Source organism: Ovis aries, chromosome 3 (genome assembly GCF_016772045.2).
Source record: "Ovis aries strain OAR_USU_Benz2616 breed Rambouillet chromosome 3, ARS-UI_Ramb_v3.0, whole genome shotgun sequence".
Classification (NCBI taxonomy): Eukaryota; Metazoa; Chordata; class Mammalia; order Artiodactyla; family Bovidae; genus Ovis; species Ovis aries.
Window position 1 is genome coordinate 78713642 of NC_056056.1, and position 17577 is coordinate 78731218.

The following is a 17577-nucleotide window of genomic DNA, read 5'->3' on the forward strand; positions in this document are numbered from 1 at the left end:
CAGTGAGAGTTGGGAGTGAGGGGTATCTTCTGGGGCACTTTCTGAGAAGAAAATGATGAAAAGAAACAGTTCTTTGATAGTATCTGAAATACTACTGCTAGTGATTATTTTTCCTTTTGAATTAATCATTGCCCATTTCTTTTAGATTAATATGTTTATAATGCAAAGACCCTGAGAAGGATTAATACTTGGACTCACATTGTTGTGAGTTAGTTGGGCAGCTCTCTAAAACGGTTCATGTGGTGTAATGAGTTACATAGTGACCCCCTAAGATGTCTACATCCTAATCTCTGGAACTTGATTCTTACAACTGTGACTGTTACCTTATTGGGGAAGAATGGTCATTGCAATGTAATTAAGTCAAAGATCTTGAGATAAGAAGACCATCCTCTATTATCTGGGTGGACCCTAAAGCCAATGACAAATACCCTTCTATAAGGGAAGCAGAGGGAGATTGACTGACACAGAGGAGACGGTGATGTGAAGACAGAGGCAGAGATTGGAGTGATGAAGTCACAAGCCAAGAAAGCTAAAGGATGCCTACACCACTAGAAGCTGGAATAGGTGGGGAAGGATTCTGCCCCTAGAGCCTCCGGAGGGAATAAGGGACTGTGGTTATCTTGATTTCATACCTGTGGCCTCCAGACTGTGAGAGCGTGAAATGTCTGGTTCTTAAAACCTCCTGATTTACAGTAATTTGTTGCAGTAGCCACAGGAAAGCAAGCTAGGTGGCACATACTTCCTGGGCATTTAAATGAAATCAAGACCCAGGAAGGGATGCCCGCAGGTCATGAAGAGGAATCCACTGCCTCTCCAGAGTCAACCTTTCTTCAGAGTCCCAGCCTCAACCCTAAGTGAGCCAGTTAGCCTGTCCCTTATCCATATTCAGGGATGAAGTCAGGACTTCTCTGGTGGTCCAGTGGGTGGGAATCTGCCTGCCAGTGCAGGGACATGGATTTGATCCCTGGTCCGGAGGAGCCCACATGCCACGAAACTAAGCCCATGCCCACAACTACTGAGCCCAAACGCTAGAGCCCACAAGCTGTATCTGCTGAAGCCCAGGAGCCTAGAGCCTGTGCTCTCTGCAACATGTGAAGCCATTGCAATAAGAAGTCCACACACTGCGACTAGACCGTGACCCTGCACGTGGCAACTAGAGAAAGGACGCGTGCAGCAACGAAGACCCAGTGCAACCAAGATGAATACATAAATGATAAGATAAATTTTGAAAAAGAAGAGTCACATGTTTCATCCCTACCCTGCCTGTAGACGTTGTTCCTCACCTTGGCTGTTCATCTTCTACACACACACCCTTGGGCATAATAGAGTCAGCTACGTAGTGGTAGATAGTTCAGTACCAACTTTCCTCCTTCATGAAGAGGGGTATCACTCAGAGGGCCCTGTCTCTCTAAGGGCCTGCCAGGTTCTATAAGAAGAACACATTTGGAAGATTCATACCCTACCTCCTAGGGGAACCTTCCCAGTTAACTGACATAGTTGGAGGTACTGGCAGCTGGGAATGGAAGCTGAGAGCAAAGGGACTCATGTTTATTGTGCAGGTCCTGTGATCTTGGCCTGTTCTAGGTGCCTTACATGTATGACCTCATTCAATCCCCATGAGCATTACATGAGGTAAGTAGGAGTATCTTTCCCAGTTTCATATGGGGAAACTGATGCTCAGAGGGGGATGATGTCACACTGTTTCTAAGTGACGGAAACAAGATATGGTGGTCTGTTTGGCTCCAATGCCTGTTTTCCATACAAGAAAATGCTGCCTCCCAGTGGAAGTCAGGAAAGGCTCAAGACTGAGGGCAAAGAATGAGTGTGAGATGCTTTAGATGCCGGCTTCTCGGTCACTTCCTTCACAGTAAGAGCAGAATGTGTTCAGAAGGGAGCAATGAACTCTCTGATGAAATGGGGCTGGGCTCATTGCTTAAGGAAGACATGCCACATTGAATATGAAATGACAGAGCTTTAACATCGCCCTCTAGAGACCTGAGCTGCTCAGTAAACCCCAGAACCATGGATCACTCAAAAATGAAACAATAAGGGCAGTTGCCTATCTCAGGCTTTGGAGCTTGTTTCAACCCAGGTTTGGTGAACAGGAGACTGAACCAAAAGTCTATTTGAAAAAAGAGACAGTTCTATTGACTTCTCTTCCACGTCCCCTGTGCTCCAATCCACCTACCCTCAGCCTGCAGAACACGCTGCCCTGGAAGAGGTGTATTCACCCTGTTTGAACTGGGCTTTTAACTTTCAGGTAGTGTCACTGGGACCAGAGCCAGAGTCTCCATTTCCCTCCAGTTCTTACAAGAAATTTCCCAGTAAGCACCAGCTACACTTCTAAGAGAAAAGGGATTAAGCCTACCATGAAGAATGTACATTTTTAAAGCCTCCAATTTATTGATTATTGTCACCAATTTCCCTCTTGCACCCCACGGTCTGGGAAATGATGCTTCCTTTTCACACTCATCTCACTTAGGAGGTAATTGCCCTTTCCCAGGAAAGGAAACTGTTCAACTATCTGATTTTCACTCCTGCAACCACACACTTGTTCCTTCAGGTAATTTGATTGGTTTAGAAGAGGCAGGTGGAAGACAGTCTCTTGAAAACATTCTGGGAACACACAGTAAAACTGGTCTCTCCTTTGCTGGTCTGTTTGCTCTATTTAGCTTTAGAGTTTACCAAATCTCCTCTGAACACTACCCAGCAGGATCTGTTTCTCTGTAGTTCAACTTTCCTTGTGACAGTTCTCTTAGAACTTGGACTGGATCCATGTTCTGAGTCCCTGCCTGACCAGTTACCAGCTGTGTGCTTCTGGGTGAGTCACTTAATGGTTCTGTGCCTTCTCTGTACAAAAGAGGCGAGTCATCCCTGCCACCTACTCACAGTGTTGAAGTTAAATGAGAGATCAAACAATGTAAAAGCACACTGAAAACTCTAGAAGCCTGTGCGGAAGTAAATACTACTATTGTGAAACATCACCTTAGCCATCTCCTCATGCTCAGCGCTCAGCCCTGGTCAGAGATCCTGAACTCCAATAGCTTATGATTTGATGTACAGAAGACAGCTCTTTATACCCATTTACACTAACGGCTGGGCTGTGGTCCACTCTGAGTTGCAAGTGAATATCCTAAAACAGGATACTATACAATGGGGTGGTGGTGGTGCTTTCAGATGTCCCCAAGGAGATATCCTGGGTTCCCACGAGGGAACCCACACAGCAACATTTTGTGGGACCCTCCTGTTAACTCTCTAAGTTAACTCTCTGATCCCTGCTCATGTGGATCAGTTATGACTGTAAACAAATCCTTCATTAGTAAGAACTGTAATCCACATCTACCTTTTTTTGTTTGTTTGTTTGGCTGCCAGAATCACATAGAGAAAGGCTGCTCATTCCTTCATAGGCTGGATGAAAAATTTCTTTCTTTTTTTTTTCCAGATTTCTCAGTGTTAGTATATAGAAATGCAACTGATTTCTTTATATCTTACAACTTTACTGAATTCACTGATTAGTTCTCAGGTTTTTGATGGCATCTTTAGGGTTTTCTACATGTAAGATCAGAACATCTGCAGAGAAAATTTTACTTCTTTTCTATTTGGATGCCTTTTATTTCTTTGTCTTGGCTAACTGTCCTGGCTAAGATTTCCAATACCATGTTGAATAGGAGCAGTGAGGGTGGGAACCCTTGGTTTTTACCTAACCTTGGAGGAAAAGCTTTCAGCCTTCTACCTTTGAGTATAATGTTAGCTGTGAGGTTGTCACACATGGCCTTTATTATGTTGAGGTACATCCCTTCTATACCCAATTTATTGAGAGCTTTTATCATGAAAGAGGTTGTATTTTGTCAAATGCTTTCTTCGGTATCTACTGAAATGATCATATAATGTTTATCTTTCATTATGTTAATGTGTTATATCACATGTTCAGTTCAGTTCAGTTCAGTCGCTCAGTCATGTCCAACTCTTTGCGACCCCATGAACTGCAGCACGCCAGGCCTCCCTGTCCATCACCAACTCCCGGAGTTCACTCAAACTCATGTCCATCGAGTCAGTGATGCCATCCAGCCATCTCATCCTCTGTCATCCCCTTCTCCTCCTGCCCCCAATCCCTCCCAGCATCAGGGTCTTTTCCAGTGAGTCAACTCTTCACATGAGGTGGCCAAAGTACTGGAGTTTCAGCTTTAGCATCAGTCCTTCCAAAGAACACCCAGGACTGATCTCCTTCAGAATGGACTGGTTGGATCTCCTTGCAGTCCAAGGGACTCTCAAGAGTCTTCTCCAACACCACAGTTCAAAAGCACCAATTCTTCGGTACTAAGCTTTCTTCACAGTCCAACTCTCACATCCATACATGACCACTGGAAAAACCATAGCCTTGACTAGACGGACCTTTGTTGGCAAAGTAATGTCTCTGCTTTTGAATATGCTATCTAGGTTGGTCATAACTTTCCTTCCAAGGAGTAAGCATCTTTTAATTTCATGGCTGCAATCACCATCTACAGTGATTTTGGAGCCCAAAACAATAATGTCTGACACTGTTTCCAGTGTTTCCCCATCTATTTGCCATGAAGTGATGGGACCAGATGCCATGATCTTCGTTTTCTGAATGTTGAGCTTTAAGCCAACTTTTTCACTCTCCTCTTTCACTTTCTTCAAGAGGCTTTTTAGTTCTTCTTCACTTTCTGCCATAAGGGTGGTGTCATCTGCATATCTGAGGTTATTCATATTTCTCCCGGCAGTCTTGATTCCAGCTAGTGCTTCTTCCAGCCCAGCGTTTCTCATGATGTACTCTGCATACAAGTTAAACAAGCAGGGTGACAATATACAGCCTTGATGGACTCCTTTTCCTATTTGGAACCAGTCTGTTGTCCCATGTCCAGTTCTAACTGTTGCTTCCTGACCTGCATACAGGTTTCTCAAGAGGCAGGTCAAGTGGTCTGGTATTCCCATCTCTTTCAGAATTTTCCACAGTTTATTGTGATCCACACAGTCAAAGGCTTTGGCATAGTCAACAAAGCAGAAATAGATGTTTTTCTGGAACTCTCTTGCTTTTTCGATGATCCAGCGGATGATTGATTTGCATATATTAAACTATTTAAATCCCAGCGATAAATTCCATTTGGTCATGGCGTATGATACTTTAATGTATTGTTGAATTTAGTTTGTTAACATTTTATTGAGAATTTTTGCATCTATATTCACCAGGGATACTGGCCTATAGTTTTCTTTCCTTGTAGTGTCCTTATCTGGCTTTGGTATTAGGGTAATGGTGGCCTCATAAAATGAGTTTGAAAGTGGTCCTTCCTCTTCAATTTTTTGGAAGAGTTTGACAAGGATTGGCATTAATTCTTCTTTAATGTTTGGTATAACTCACTAGGAATAGCATCTGGTCCTTGGTTTTTCTTTGTTGGTAGATTTTTGATTACTGATCTAATTCCCTTACTCATGATGATTTGTGCTGATTTTCTTATTTCCTCATGATTCAGTCTTGGTAGGTTATGTGTTTCTAGAAATTTATCCATTTCTTCTAGATTGTCCAATTTGGTGATGTATAATTATTCATAGTCTCTTATGATTCTTTATGTTTCTGTGATATCATCTGTAATGTTTCTTCTTTTATTTTTGATTTATATATTTGAATATCTTCTTTTATTCTTAGTCTTGCTAAAGATGTGTCCATTTTGTTTATCTTTTCAGAAAAACAGCTCTTAGTTTTGTTGAGCTTCTGTAAGGCAGCTATTCTGAATACTTTGTTGGGAAAAGAATAGATCTCCATATCACTGGGGTCAGTTACTGGAAAATTATCATAAGCTTGTGGCAGTGTCATGTTTCCATGATTTTTCATGTTCTGTGAAGTTTTGCATCATTATTTTGGTGTTTGAAGTAACACTCATCTCCTCCAGTCTTTACTAACCTCTTCCAGTGTGTCCAACTCATTTACTTTGTTCCAACTGCTTGCTGATACCCCTCCTCTGGAAATCTGGACTTCCACAAAGAATCTCTCATCCATAGGTGTTTGTCTAAGACAATATTTTCCAGGGGCTCTCAATCCATGGTCAAGAAAGGTTGAGCCCATTCCTGGCTCTGAGGTCTATATGCTTATTACTTTGATGCACAAGTGTGCAAAATTCCTCCCAGGCCCCTTGTCATGATGCTGGATCCCACAGCTCCCACAAGGCACTTTTGTCCATGGATGGATACTGAATTGTTGCCGTTGAGGGGACATAACGAGGGGGCATCTTATTCAGCCTTGATGCTGGTGTCACCCTCCTGGAAGATATTTGCATACAGAAGCCAAGTCCTCATCAGACTCCCCTAGTCCAGACAAAAATACCTAGAGTGCATTCCACATATGATAGAGCTTTTACCCTAGAGACCTCCTGGTTGTCCTTTTCAGGAAACATTTAGGTTTTTCAGTGTCCCTTAAAGTTATGTATTGCTATGAAACGAATGACTCTAAAACTTAGCTGTTTGAAGCTTTAACTGTATATTATTCTACACCATTTCTGAGTATATAATTCAGGGATTTTTAATGTATTCACTAAAGGTTGTGCAACCATCATTACAGTGTAATTCCAGAACATTTTCATCATTCCAAAAAGAAAGTCAGGAATCCACAAATAGCTTAGGGGTGGTTCTGGGCTCTGGGTCTCTCATAAGGTCCCAATCAAGAGTCAATCGTCTGAAGGTTGGAATGGGACAGGAAGGTCTGCTTCTAAGAAGGCCCATTCACATGGTTGGCAAGTTATTGCTGCTTTTTGGCAGGAGGCCTGAGTTTCTAAAGGGCTCAATTCCTCACTGTGTGGACCTCGCCATAGGACTGCTTGGGTGTCCTCAACATATGGCAGTTTGCTTCCTCTAGAGGTACTGATCCAAAAGAGAAAGCAAGAGGGATATAATAGGTTTTATGTCCTTTCAGAATCACACACTATTATTTCCTTCTTATTCTATAGAAGCCAGTTCCAAAGCACCGCCCACATTCAAGGAGGGAGTTTGGCTTCACCTTTTGAAGGGAGCAGCATCAAAGAGCTTGTGCACATAATCTAAAACCGTGGTTTTCAGACCTGGCCACAATGGCCAAGATGAAGTGTGATTAGTGTGTTGGCCGTCAGGCTATCACTCCGTTGATCTCAGTATTCACCTTTTCTTAACACAAGTATGGTGCAGTTGCCGCATAGATAAGTATGTAGGCCCTGGAAGCCTGCCCCTCTCTTTCCTACCTGATTGCTCTCTGGCAAGTCACTTAACCTCCAGGTTCATTTTCTGTAAAATGAAGATAACAGCAGCCATTTACAGAATTGTTCTGATGATCCTGGAAATGCTTGGCTAATTCCCAATACATTCTCAGGAAGTGTTAACAAAATTCAAGGTGGCATAGTTTCTTAAGCAGCTATTTCAGCCTGATAATTCAATTAAGAGCTCATAGCCAACTCAAAATTACAGTTTTCTTTTCATCTTATTAAACTATGAAGTCTATTCTGCCATACTGATTTTCTGTAAATACGTTTTAAATTATTTTTTTATATTAAGATAAAATTCACATGCCATACAATTTATCGTTTTCAAATGTACAACTCAGTGGTGTGTAGTTTATTCACAAGATTGCATAACTATCATTACGATCTAATTCCAGAACACTTTCATTATCACCCAAAGAAACCTCATACCTCTCAGCAGTCATTTCTCATTGCCTCTATTCCTACCCATGACAATCATTAATCTCCTTTTGTCTCTATGGATTTGCCTATTCTGGATATTTTATATAAATGCATCTATGCAATATGTGGCCTTTTGTGTTTGTCTTCTTTCACTGAGGATAATTTTTTGTTGTTGTTGGAGAAATATTTATTGTCAACTTTTCTAATTCAACAAAAGGAAAAAAATTTCTTATCAATTAAAATATAGATAAAAGGATGCACTTCTTGAGATTAAAAAGAAAATAATGAAAGGAAAAGATAGAAGAACACAAAGGGGGAGAAAACGTCAGTGATAGGGAAGTCTAGAAAAGGCCGCAAAACAATCTGATCTAATTAACCCTCTCTGGCAGTAAAAAGGAATTCACGTGATCTAAATCAATTGTTAAGTGATTGCCTAATTTATTCATAGATTCCTCCAATTAGGAAATAAAGCACACAGCCCTGAGGATAATGTTTTTAAGGTTCGTCTATCTTGTAGTATATATCAATACTTCATTCCTTTTAGTGGCTGATTAATATTCCATTGTCTGGATATACTATATTTTACTCACCTGTTTGTCAAATGATAGTCAGTTGGGTTGTTTCCCTTTTCTGCTATTATAAATGCTGCTATAAACTTTAACGTACATGTCTTTGTATGAACACATGTCTTCATTTCTCATTGGTATAAATCTAGGGGTGGAATTGATGGGTCATATGGCAGGTCTCGGAGAAGGCAATGGCACCCCACTCCAGTACTCTTGCCTGGAAATCCCATGGACGGAGGAGCCTGGTGGGCTGCAGTCCATGGGGTCGCTGAGGGTTGGACACGACTGAGCGACTTCACTTTCACTTTTCACTTTCATGCATTGGAGAAGGAAATGGCAATGCACTCCAGTGTTCTTGCCTGGAGAATCCCAGGGACGGGGGAGCCTGGTGGGCTGCCATCTATGGGGTCGCACAGAGTCGGACACGACTGAAGTGTCTTAGCATAGCATATGGCAGGTCTAATGTTTAAATTTTTGAGGAACTGTTTTCCATAGTGTCTGCACCAGTTTTTACATTTCTACCAGCAACATATGAAGGTTCTAATTTCTCCACACTATAAATAACATTTTTTTAAACAATCAAAATAGAGGAGGGACTTCCCTGGTGGTCCAGTGGTTAAAATTACATGCTTCCAATGCAGGGGGCTCGAGTTCAGGCCTTGGGCAGGGAACTAAGATCCCACGTGCAAACAGGTATAGCAAAAGACAAAACAAAATAGAGGAGCTCAGGATCAACTTTATTAAATTTCCCTTTATTGAATTCAGGTAGTTTTTCATAAATTTGAGGTGATTTTGAACCCTGGTTTTCCAAATCCTGTCTTTATTTGATTTATTAACCAACCTATTGTGTAGAAACATTAGCTTGGTTGGAACTAGATGGGAACCTAACCCATATTTCTTTATTATTTCCACAAAGATATCATGAAAGACATCAGACATTTTGCCTACAGCAACAAACTCTTGATCTTACAAATTTTCTAGATTATAGTGATAGTATATAGCTTTTTGTAATATAGTTATAGCGTCCCTGGTAGCGCAGCAGCAAAGAATCTGCCTGCCAATTCAGGAGACATGAATTCGATCCCTGGGTCAGGAAGATCCCCTGGAGAAGGGAATGGCCACCCACTCTAGTATCCTTGCCTGGAAAATCCCATGGAGAGAGGAATCTGGTGGGCTATAGTCTATGCAGTCACAAAGAGTCAGACACGAGTTAGTGATTAGACAACAAAAATATAGTTATAACCAGATTAATAGTTAAAAAATAATTCACAGAAAGAAATTTAGGAATTAACAAATGAAGTCTTATTTTAGATAAGTAAAAATAAAATGAGTGACTTTTCCGAGGTTACTAGGTAGTGTCAGCAGCAGGACTTGAATCCAGTTCTATTTCCCACCTTGTTGCTCTTCATGTCACTCAGAGCAGAGGTGTAGGGCACAGTCACTTGACTGTTGGCAAGGCAATTGTTCAGTTTGTTCGCACAGCAAGCGTCTCTTCAGTTCTTTCCCCTTCACCAGAGTCACAACCTAGCTGTGGCATAACAGTTCCAGTGAATCTCTTCTGGTTCCTTTTAATCACCTCATTTTTTTTTTAATTTTGAAAACAAGTATGACATTTTTGGGCTTCCCTGGTGGCTCAGATGGTAAATAATCTGCCAGCAATGTGGGAGACCTGGGTTAGATCCCTGGATTGGGAGGATCCCCTGGAGGAGGGCGTGGCAACCCACTCCAGTATTCTTGCCTGAAGAAGCCCCATGGACGGAGGAGCCTGGCAGGCTGCAGTTCATGGGGTCACAAAGAGTCGGACACAACTGAGCGATTAAACACACATAACATTTGTACTTCTTAAGTGCTAGTAAATCGTATTTTAATTGTGTATTTTAAAACCTGTGAATAGGAAAATTTACTAGCCTGTATTTCCTGTAACTTACATTTTCCCCTTTTGTAAAAACCCATTACTGCATCTTTAGTCACCTCTTCTCGCATTCATTATTTCACAGAATTACCCAAAGTGATTTTATCCCCTCTGTATGTTTCTTTTAGTACTATGTTTACATTTGTTCAGGCTCAAATGCCTTAGCTCCTGTAAATTATTTAGACATTGTCTTACTATTTTTTTTAACTTTTATGGCAAACGTGAGTCCTTTTTCATTTAACTTTCCAGTTTGTTTATCCTTGTTTATCCTATCCAACTTTCCAATAACTTTATCCTTGGAGAAGAAACAAGCAAAATAAGGGTTGTTATGTGTTTTATTTCAGTCATCTGTAGTTTATTCACTGTCTTTTCCAAAGAATGTCCTATTCCTTTCTTTTTCACTTTCTGTATTAAAATATATTTGCTAAAGTCTTTTTTCACAGTTCTCCCACATAAAAAAGGAGGAGAAAATACCTTAGGTACTGATATGAAATAACCTCCAAGATATATTGTTGAATGAAGCAAGACAGTACAGAATCATAAACATAGGCTACAATCTTTTGTGTAAAATTTGGAAAAAAGAATATAGGGCATATTTCATTGATTCTAAAATGCATGCATTTTCATACTTTGGATGTCTCTGAAATTAGAATCCATTGTATTGATGGCAAATAGTAATTTATTTGGTAGTGCTTTTTAATTTTTTTCTTTTCTAGTAGTATAACGTACTATAATTATAGTGTATGCATAATATATGCCACATAATATAGCATACCATAGAACATATACACTTGTGAGAGTTGGACTGTAAAGAAGGCTGAGCGCCGAAGAATTGATGCTTTTGAACTGTGGTGTTGGAGAAGACTCTTGAGAGTCCCTTGGACTGCAAGGAGATCCAACCAGTCCATCCTGAAGGAGATCAGCCCTGGGATTTCTTTGGAGGGAATGATGCTAAAGCTGAAACTCCAATACTTTGGCCACCTCATGCGAAGAGTTGACTCATTGAAAAAGACTCTGATGCTGGGAGGGATTGGGGGCAGGAGGAGAAGGGGACGACAGAGGATGAGACGGCTGGATGGCATCACGGACTCAATGGATGTGAGTCTGAGTGAACTCTGGGAGTTGGTGATGGACAGGGAGGCCTGGCACGCTGCTATTCATGGGGTTGCAAAGAGTCAGACACAACTGAGCGACTAAACTGAACTGACTGATATATAGTATGCTGTGCTATGCTCAGTCGCTCAGCTGTGTCCAACTCTGCAACCCCATGGACTGCAGCCTGCCAGGCTCCTCGTTCATGGGATTCTCCAGGCAAGAATACTGGAGTGGGTTTCCATATTCTCTTCCACAGGATCTTCCTGATGCAGGGATCAAACTCACATCTCCTGTATCTCCTGCATTGGCAGGCAGATTCTTTACAACTAGTGCCACTGGGGAAGCTCCGTACTTTATATACATATAGTATATAAGCATAATAATGGTACATTTTGTAATCAACGGGATTATACATTTGGTAAAGTATATTATTTCTTTTGATTGCATATGCAAAGAAGTTTCTCTAGGAGAATTTGTAAGAAACTGGTAAAAAAAATATTGCTCAAAGGGAGGAAAACGAAGTGACTGGGGAGCAGAGGTGACAGGATTTCTATTGCATTCCCTTTTGTATCCTTCACTATTTGAATCACATAATTATGTTAATAAATGAAACAATTGAACAATAATTCAAATTCTAAAAGTGCAACAGGACTTGGATCCTCCTGCCACCATTATATTTGTTCAGATTTGTACAGTTTTGTGTTTGTTCCTAGTCATGACTGTGCCATCATATACCCCACTCTCAACCCAAGATCAGCATTGAGCCTGGCCAGGCACTCTCCAACTGACATCATCCCTTTTCCCCAAGTTTTTTGTCACTTTCAAATCACCAACCAGATCTTTATTGGTTAAAAATGAGTTCACTATAGCTATCCCTCTCATTGCTTCCTTCACATTTCTACTGATGAAATTGTTCCATAAGGCAAAGCATAAATATATCAGATGCTCTGCTTTTATGAGATGTTGACTTTCAGCAGAACCATCTAGCAGCATCTAGGGAGAGGAGGAGAGATATATCTTGAAAGGAAAAAAATTTTTTTTAATTGGCACCAAAGCACTTGGCAACCATTAGATTACCATGATAGCTCATACATGGTGTTTGCTAAATAAACCAGGAGGCAGATGCAATGAATGACTCTAAGATGCTAGCAGTTATCCGTGTCACTAAACCAGCATTGCTGATTCATTCCGATTGATGATAATATAGATCACTTTCTAACACCGTACACAAAAATAAACTCAAAATGAATTAAAGATCTAAATGTAAGATCAGAAACTATAAAACTCCTAGAGGAGAATATAGGCAAAACACTCTCAGAAATAAATCACAGCAGGATCCTCTATGATCCACCTCCCAGAATTCTGGAAATAAAAGCAAAAATAAACAAATGGGATCTAATTAAAATTAAAAGCTTCTGCACAACAAAGGAAAATATAAGCAAGGTGAAAAGACAGCCTTCTGAATGGGAGAAAATAATAGCAAATGAAGCAACTGACAAACAACTAATCTCAAAAATATACAAGCAACTTATGCAGCTCAACTCCAGAAAAATAAACGACCCAATCAAAAAATGGGCCAAAGAACTAAATAGACATTTCTCCAAAGAAGACATACGGATGGCTAACAAACACATGAAAAGATGCTCAACATCACTCATTATTAGAGAAATGCAAATCAAAACCACAATGAGGTACCACTTCACACCAGTCAGAATGGCTTCGATCCAAAAATCTGCAAGCAATAAATGCTGGAGAGGGTGTGGAGAAAAGGGAACCCTCCTACACTGTTGGTGGGAATGCAAACTAGTACAGCCACTATGGAGAACAGTGTGGCAATTCCTTTAAAAATTGCAAATAGAACTGCCTTATGACCCAGCAATCCCACTGCTGGGCATACACACCAAGGAAACCAGAATGGAAAGAGACACATGTACCCCAATGTTCATCGCAGCACTGTTTATAATAGCCAGGACATGGAAACAACCTAGATGTCCATCAGCAGATGAATGGATAAGAAAGCTGTGGTACATATACACAATGGAATATTACTCAGCTGTTAAAAAGAATTCATTTGAATCAGTTCTGATGAGATGGATGAAACTGGAGCCAATTATACAGAGTGAAGTAAGCCAGAAAGAAAAACACCAATACAGTATACTAACACATATATATGGAATTTAGGAAGATGGCAATGACGACCCTGTATGCAATACAGGAAAAAAGACACAGATGTGTATAACGGACTTTTAGACTCAGAGGGAGAGGGAGAGGGTGGGATGATTTGGGAGAATGGGAATTCTAACATGTAAACTATCATGTAAGAATTGAATCGCCAGTCCATGTCTGACATAGGGTGCAGCATGCTTGGGGCTGGTGCATGGGGATGACCCAGAGAGTTGTTGTGGGGAGGGAGGTGGGAGGGGGGGTCATGTTTGGGAACGCATGTAAGAATTAAAGATTTTAAAATTAAAAAAAAAAATTTAAAAAAAAAGAAATGCAAATAGCCACTTCCCACACCACTCTGAATGTTTTCTACACACAAAAGTAGTATTAAATCTCAAGTAAGCAAAATCAATTCTAGCAATCCTGGATGGCAAATAGTAGCTACCAGAGCTATGCTGAGATGTCAGGCCTATTAAAAAAAAAAAAGCTAAAAAAGTTCAATACAGAATAGAGGAAGAATTTTCAGGGCCAAAGCTTTCCAGTTTGATGTAGATAGGATCCAACTAGTGCTGGTTGGGCATGGATAACAACAGATCCAGGGTGATTACCATCAGTTCTTGTTGGCATTTGTGGTTCCCTCTTATCAACAGGCTGGTGCAAGGTGAAGAAAGTTTAAAGGCCCCTTAGTAAAAGGAACAATTTTCAGTGGTTTGTGTGCTGGGGTACAGAAAAAATACTTGCTCGGATTAGGACAGACCTACTTTTATATAAATTTACTTTTTAGTAAGGTTAATTATTTAACAAGCAGCTAACATAAAACATTTCCTTGTGATGAGAACTTTTAATATCTACTCTTAATCATTTTAAAATATACAATATAATATTGTTCACTATAGTCATTATGTTGTCCATTACATTCCTAGAACTTGTCTTTTAACTGGAAGTTTTTGCTATGTTATAAAATAGTCTGGGAACATTATTTTTAACATGTCATTTAATTTGATTGACAAATATAGTCTTTGAATATGCACTCTTACTCATCCAGACTCTCTTTCTGAACTCCAGTTCATCCAGTTTATTTACCAAGAGGTTATTTAAAACATTTACAGAATGAAAAAAATATTATCGGATAATTTGCTATGCAGCAATAGATAACTAATATGTAAGGGTTTAGCTGTAGATATAAAGCTAGTTTGCATAAAACTAATTTTTTTTAGTTTGTGATACATTTATTTAATAGTGCTGTATAATTTTGGGTGAATTGGGGTGAGTGTGCAAAGTTTCAGTTTTATCATCTTAAAATGGAAATAAATATATCATCCAACTGCCTCAAAATTATTTTAAAAACAAAATGAAAAAGTTTATAAAGTAATATCTCACAAATATTAAGCAATCCCTAAGTGAAAGCTATTTTCAATTAATAAATTATACCACAATAGTCAGGCTTCCCAGGTGGCACTAGTGGTAAAGACCCCACCTGCCAATGCAGGAGACAAGAAATGTAGGCTCGATCTCTAGATAGGGAAGATCCCCTGAAGGAGGGCATGGCAACTCACTCCAGTATTCTTGCCTGGAGAATTCCATGGACAGAGGAACCTGGCAGACTACAGTCCATGGGGTTGCCCAAAGTCTGACACCACTGAAGTGACTTAGCACACACCACAACAGTCACACACACACACACCACAACAGTCACACACACACACACCGCAACAGTCAGTGGGGCTAGCAGGAGCTATTTGGTCCACCTTTAGAGTGGCAATGTTTAAGGTTAAGCACCATAAAACATTATATTTAGAAAGTATACTACTATAGCTCAGTCCTCTAAGTTTTCTAAATTCAGTACATGTTAAGAATTAAGTCAGTTTTTCCAGTAATGTATAAACACCTTCATCAGGCAAACTCACTCATTTGGGATCTTGGGTGCTAGACTATTGTTGTCGTTCAGTTGCTAAGTTGTGTCTAACACTTTGTGACCCCATGGACTGCAGCACACCAGGCTCCTCTGTCCTCACTATCTCCCGGAGTTTGCTCACATTTATGTCCATTGAGTTGATGATGCCATCTAGTCATCTCACCCTCTGCCACCCCCTTCTCTTTTTGCCTTTGGTCTTTCCCAGCTTCGAAGTCTTTTCCAATGTGTCAGCTCTTTTCATCTAGTGGCCAAAGTTTTGGAACTTCAGCTTCAGCATCAGTCCCCCCAGTGAATATTCAGGGTTGATTTCCTTTAGGATTGACTGGTCTGCTCTCCTTACAGTACAAGGGACTCTCAAGAATCTACTCCAGCACCACCACAAGGACTGGGAATCACTGTTTGAAAAGAAGTTCTGCTTGTGATTCTAATGTGCATAAAATTTTGAGAAATACTAGCTAATGATTTCTAGAAACAGGCCTAAAAGTTATAGGAACTATAAATCTGGGTTTCCCAACCAACAAAAAACTCAGAAAGTTACGAAAGACCCTTATATATGCAACACCTACTTCTGCTAAACTCTCTAACTTTCAGAATCCAACAGGAGTTTCTAAGTAAACTGTCTGTATTTTCTTACACTCGGGTCATGGTCCAGTCTAAACAAAACACCCATTTATGTTGTATGAACATTATGGTTTAGCTAACTTTCACATTATTTGCTAAAGCTTGTGGGTGGCACTTTCTCAATTTTAAAGGATTACTTTAGGGTAACAAATACTTAGGGTATTGTAAGCTCATACTTTGATCATCTTTCACTGTGAAGTTAGGCCATTTTTCTACAAAAAATGTTTTCTGGCTGTGGTAATGGTGGGTTCAGGAAAATTTATGTATGTAAAAAGACTGGTGGTTTTGATACCATCTGTTAGCTAGTCTTTTGAAAAACACTTGGCTGTGGTAGAGTTTTCTTCATAATCAGAGAAGGAATCATTTTTCTGTGTGCCATTATGATGGCTGTTGCGTACAATAACTCACAGCACTTAAAGCTAAGTCTCATATTTAATCAGGGACTAGTATCCACAATATGTAAAGAACACTCATAATTCAACAATTAAAAATCCAACTTGAAAATGTCAAAATATTTGAACAGGCATTTCACCCAAGAGGATATGTAGGTAGCAAATAAACATATTAGCAATAAGTGTTATTTAGACATTAAAGAAATGCAAATTTAAATGCTAATCAGATACTCCTATACACCTATTAAATGGCAAAAAAAAAACCCAACCAAACAGACAAACCTGACAATACCAAATCCTTGTGAGGATGTGGAGCATTTGGAACTCTGATGCATTGGTGGTGGGAAAGCAAAATGGCACAGCCACTTTTGAAAGCAATTTAGTAGTTTCTTATAAAGCTAAACACTCACTGTGTGACTCAGCAATCCTATTCCGTAGGTATTTATTTACCAAGAGAAATGAAAACTATGTCCATACAAAACTTGTATGTGAGTATTCATAGCAGCATTGTTAATGAGAACCAAAATGTGGAAAGAAAACACCTAACTTTTCATCAGTTGCCAAATGGCTAAACAAACATTCTCACAAGGGAATGCTCACTGGCAATAGAAAGAAACAAACTACTGAAACGTGCAACAATATAGATTAATCTGAAATGCCTTCTATTGGGCTTCCTTGGTGATCCAGTGATTAAGAATCCTCCTGCCAGTGCAGGGGACACAGGTTCGATCCCTGGTTGGGGAAGATCACACATGCAGTGAGGCAGCTAAGCCCGCACCACAACTACTGAGCCCACATTCTAGAGCCTGTGAGCTGCAACCACTGAAGCCTGTGCACTCTAGAGCCTGTATACTGCAACTAGAGAGTAGCCCCCGCTTGCTGCTTCAAGAGAAAGCCCGCGTGCAGCAACAAGGACCCAGTAAGTGGTTCTTTTTCACTTTTTGAGTAAGTGAAAAAAAAAAAAAAGACTCAAGTGACTACATAGTATGTGAATTTGCTTATATAACAGTCTGACAAGGTGAAATTATTGGGACAGAGACCAATCATTTGTTCCCAGGGGGCTGGCTATGGAGGAGGAGGTTAACTACCAAGGGACATTTGTGTGTGTGATAGAAATATTTTATATCTTGATAGTAGTGCGTTGGACTGGAAGAAACACAAGCTGTAATCAAGATTGCTGGGAGAAATATCAATAACCTCAGATATGCAGATGACACCACCCTTATGGCAGAAAGTGAAGAGGAGCTGAAAA